This window comes from Phalaenopsis equestris, unplaced genomic scaffold (genome assembly GCF_001263595.1).
Source record: "Phalaenopsis equestris unplaced genomic scaffold, ASM126359v1 Scaffold000570, whole genome shotgun sequence".
In the NCBI taxonomy this organism is placed as follows: Eukaryota; Viridiplantae; Streptophyta; class Magnoliopsida; order Asparagales; family Orchidaceae; genus Phalaenopsis; species Phalaenopsis equestris.
In genome coordinates this window covers 197,532-203,070 of record NW_018165010.1, presented here as the reverse complement: position 1 = coordinate 203,070, position 5,539 = coordinate 197,532, and the positions used below count along the sequence as shown (strand labels likewise).

Here is a 5,539-nt window from a genome sequence, read left to right as displayed (position 1 = left end):
AGCCAAACATCTGGAGATTGATAGGATGTTCATCAAGGAATAGTTGAATAACAGACTACTAAAGTTAAGTAATGTAGCCACTGGAGAGGAAGTAGCTGGCGGCCTCACCAAAGGACTTAGCTCATTAGATTTGTCTAGGTTATGTGATAAAATGGGCTTTGAATATCTTCTGCCCATCTTGTGGGGGAGTCTTGAGATTTGTATCTAGTTTAGAGTTCTATTTGTAAATAGGAAATATATAAAACGTCTGGGGTTTTATTGACAAGAACGTTGTGAAGGCTCTATATAAGGCCAGGTCTTTAATGAATAAAACAAGCTTTTAGAACAATTGTTTCTTTTGCTTCCATCTCCGTTTGCATCTTTAACTATTGATTGCTACTTCTACTACCTCTCAACAATTTTTCAAATAAATCTTGTAAAACAAAAGATGCGTCACAAATCAAATACCTGTAGAGTTAAGCCCAAACTAACAATTCCATTCTTAAGGCGCTCTCTAAAAGCTTCGAGTCCCTTTCTTGAGATGTAGCTAAAGCGATGTATGTCCAGCTCAATCTCGAAGTAGTTAGGACCCTGCATTAAAAGGTAAGAAATTATTTCTCAAAGGTTAAAAAAAATACAGTTTACTTGTAACTACAAAACAGAGGCCAAAATTTAAAAAAAATATATGGCTTCATAAACAGCACCGCACGCCAAAATCTTTTCTTTATGAGTTCATATGACAAAGTTGATAAAAACAAACAGACAATATTAAAAGATAGGTTCGGTATTTGAAAAAGGTTAAATAATTTTCTTTTATCGAAAAAAATTTATGTTGCGGTCTAGACAAGGATAAATTAATGCATACGGACACCGCATGCATCTCTGCATGCGGTGTCTGATCACGTGATCGATCTACGGTCAGGATTATTTCAATTTTTTTTTGTTTTCTTAAAAAAAAATTTTAGGTGGGGCCCACCGAAATGCATCCTGACTGTAGATCACCTGATTTACGGTCAGGATCGGACACCACATACAAGATGCATGCGGTGTCCGCCCGTATGGAATAATTTTTCGTCATATTTTCTCGACAAGACTGGCTTCTCATTGTATGCAGTTATGAGCTTCTTTTCAGCAGCACTCAAATGGAATTCCTCTGGATTAACTAACGCAGCCATGATCTTCAATCTTTCTCTAAAAGAAACTAAGGATTCTGATTTCATCATCAATAAATTTCTGCAGGACCAAGCTTCAAAAGTCAGAAAACCATGCCACTGAATTCCTATATATTTACATATCTAGCACCAAAAGTTTATATTTTACATTTATAAGTCTCAAATCTTTCATATAGAATGAAAAATACCACTCTTAAAACTTGAAAAAAAAAGTGAAATGCACCTTCTCATGCATAGATAAGGTAGCATGCACGTAAAAATTGAAGTTTAGGAGTTAGATTGTAAATACATAAATTGCATGTATGTAAGTCTTCCAAAAAAAGAATCAGGACTTCAGAATTAAAAAAGGAAAAAGCATTCGTCTAAGCAAGAAGCTATGAATTGCAGGGGTTCAAACGGGCTGAAGGATTAGAAACCTTGAGGCATATCTTAAAATGGGAAGAGACTTCTTTGTCAAAGCATTCAGAAATTTTGAAATATAATACAAAGCTCATCCCTTCTCCATCACTACCACCCAGAAACATAGCTACAGGGTAAGTTGGCACCTGTACACATACAAAAATATTCAAATCAATCAATCAATAAATAAATAACCACCATCATCATCATCAAGATACGAGTACCTGAATGTTAACAAACAAGAGAGATGGGAGATGATCACGAGGTTTGACAGGCGGAAGCTCAATGTGCTGTGCAATGTGATGAACTTTACGGGGGCACACAAACAAATCCATGCCAATAGGTAAATAAGGTGCATAATTTGGAGCAGGGCGTTTTTCCTTATCTCTACAGATTAGGGTAGGGATATGAGTGTAAAGACAAATGAAGCCTTTAATTAAAATGAGAAGACAAAAGGATCATTGAGCTAAAAAATCATGCCTGAAATAGCTATCTCCTCGAAGATTAAAGGTGGAGGGTTCAAAGTAAGACCAGCATCCTGGCGCTGGGTTCTCGGCTGGAGAGGAAGGAACAGTATGCGCCGCTTGGGCGAAATAAAAGTTTCTTAGAAGCACCTGCTCCATAAAAAATAAAAAAAGAATAGCTGATGCATCAAAATGCTGCAAAGGTGATAAACAGAAATGTATCATCTTTCTTGATTGCCATAAGATATCTGAAGTCTACTTCATTTTCTTTATTTTCTGCAACAAAGAGCGGAAAGCGCAGAAGTCAAATTAGATCCATTGTAATATCACCTCAAATCCTAAAAGTGGTTCTAAATGTAAAATATAATCCAGCATTGAACCATAAATATTGCAAGGGACATTAAGGCTTCCTTAATGGGTGAAAAGTGCGGCAAAGGATGTACAAAAAAGGTCATATTCTATGTATCAAAACAAGTCAACAGTAAGTGAAATTCATCACCAACCACTTGGTTGAGAGGTGCATGACCATTTTGAAGAGATTCAGAATGAGTAGCCAACTCCAAAAAGTTGGAGCTTATAGTAATGATGAAAAGGTGATTGATTAGAGAACAAGCACGAAGAAGAAAGGGGGTATAAGCAAAAGTACATCACAGAAACATGAATAGATAGTTTTTACCGTCAGAAGACTATGTTGGAGAACAAGAACAGAAGTAGTGACTGGAAAAGCAATAAGGACACTTTTTGATCTATGGAATGTTAAACTTCACCTAACTTATTGCTCCAAATAGCTATAGTTGTGATTAGGATGATGCTAAAAAAGCAAAAAATAAAAAATTAGCTAAAAAAACAGATTTAACATGCAAAATTTTTGTCAACAGACACTCTGACAGGACACAAATGCCTTGAAATCTGTCGTGGAAGACAGTAAATTTAGATTTAAATAACTTAGTTATCTATTTGCGATAAAACTGTCAATGAAGAATTTTATTCTGAGAACATTTGTGTGAAATATAGATCGCAGTCAAGACAGATTTAACATGTCATTAACCACTCAAACATTAATCATCTGGCTTGGACGAAAACAAAAGTGGAAGATATTACTTACAATATTCTTCACCCTCATGAGATTTTCTTGTATAAGACAGCTTGATAACTGCTAACTTCTTTCATTGGCATGATGGACTGACGCTTTGTGCATGTAAATGTTGAATTTTCTCATTAAAACTTGGAGTAAGAGCTAAATGGCGCAAACGAGAAGGTGTTTCCTTCATTTGCCATGATGGACTGACGCTTTGTGCATGCAAATGTTGAATTTTCTCATTAAAACTTGGAGTAGGAGCTAAATGGCGCAAACGAGAAGGTGTTTCCTTCATAATGTTACCATGAAATCTGTCCTCCATTTCATGCCTTCCTTCTAAACCCTTAAAGCTAGGATGTGTACCCAACTTCCTTTTTCTTTGGTTGGGCATATCTGATCCTTGAGCTCTGCATCCTGCATCATCAACCTTTCCTTGGGGAAAGTCATCGCCTTGCTCACCAATAATTGTGAATCCATCACCTTCTTTTGGTTCATCCTTGCAGAGTTTCTCAGCTTTACCTCCATCTCTCTTAAGATACTGTTCAACACAAAATTCCTCTAACATATGCATGGCATCAACGAAGTGTTAAGCATTATCATACTGCAACTTCTGAACACCACTTGCACAGCCTAATGTTGGAAAACATTCTAAAAATAACAAAAACCAATAATGAATACATCATAAGCTCAAAAGAGCAATTGAAGAAATCTTAATAGAATAGTTCATATATGCTTAATCTCCAGGAACGCTATGAAAATCATCATCAGAATCTGACTCTAGAATACTCATAGAATCATACCAACCATCCTCTTGGCGTATAACTGCGAAAGGAAAACCAGCTTATCAGTGATAATATTTTTGTCATTTTCAGTAAGAAAACCAAGATTTCATTAACAAAGACGGATTAGAAACTACCATAGTATCATATGAATTAATAGTTCAGTTTTTTTATGTTTTACTTCTTATGCAGTAATAAGTGCAAATGACAGATTTTGAAGATTTATTTAACGTAGCGCATAAAGTAGTTCAAGCAAATCAGCCCACTGAACTAATTACAAGAGCTGGGTCCAAAGCCAAGCAACCTACAGACCCGTAAACAAAAAGCTCATAAAGAAGCCCAAGTTGAAATGACATCTTATTACATTTTCATTTTTAATTTTCATTTTGACATCTTAGAACCTGTAGTTGCCAGCCTCTTAATAGAGTTAGGGTAAGAAATAATGAGGTTTAATACATTTTGGAACTCCTCTCCTCTATTAAGCGGCTACCCCTTCCCTCTTTCTCTCCCATTTTTCTTCTCTCCAAAATAGGTTCCCAAGATTAATGTAGTGTTTATACATATGACCTGAAATGCATTATAATACTCTATTGATAAATGAAATATTTTGGTTTTTCTCATTTGCTTGAAGCTTGGAGGCCTTCAACTTTGCCAATCCTACCTCAGATTTTATGCTTACCTTTGTTCTTTTCAATTTGCATAATACTCCTCTCTAACATTTGCTCCAAACTCTTCTCATCTCCCCTTCCTCTTCATCAGCATCCTCTAAGAACAGCAAACAAACATCCAAAGCCTTAAATCCAATCCAATCCCATCCTTGAATTTCTCAGCCAAACTTGAAAGAGCAAAGACCTACTTTGATTCCGCATACCTTTACACCCCCATAAACTCCACCAAATCTCACAATTTACTCCAAATCACAAGTTAACATCCTAAACTAATCAGCCACTATAAATTCTATCTGTTTACAGTACCTGAAACCGTTCCCTAAATGTGATCATTTAAATCAGCCCAAGCACGCCCAAGCTGGATTAGTATTGATATTTTTGACACCTTACCCGTCTAGAAATTTCACCAGCACGCCATCAACTCCAGAATACTCACACCTTAAACTAAAAATTAATAACCAAATCAAACCACCAAACCCACCAAAAAGACACCCACTATCAACATATTTGGTACCAAAGCAAACGAGGAATGGAGCAAATCTAGGTCAAAATAATATAAATCATTTTGTGGTGGATTTGCCTCCAAGGTTTGTGAGTCACTCTAGCTAATTTGAGCTTAATAATTGTTTTAATAAATAGATTAAACTCATATAAATAGCTAGATTATCAAGTATATTACTTACAAATCTATGATGATAGTATAAAAATCCAATTAGTTAGCTCCACTATAAAATCTTGTTAATATCCTTTGTGTGAGCCTACTTTAAATTTTGTCTTGAGTGAAAACCTTGGTAAAATATTGCTTCAATTAGATAAACAAAACTTTATCTTAGTGCAAGCAAATTATGTAAGTTGGTTTATTTTTTGTGTTAACTGTTTATGTAAAAAGTAGTAGGTTGAAAAAACTTATTAACTTAACTACTTAATGCTTGTTATTTCTAAATATATTTTTTCCTGCATTAAAAATTTAGATGCATAAGAAATATAAGTGTATAAAATT

The 5,539-nt window shown here is 35.2% G+C and overlaps 1 pseudogene; it reads right to left on the bottom strand.

Annotated features, from left to right (window-relative positions):
• Positions 1-432: 432 nt before the first annotated feature.
• On the bottom strand, positions 433-3,233 carry LOC110029399 (annotated as a pseudogene).
• Between the last annotated feature and the right edge of the window lie 2,306 nt (positions 3,234-5,539).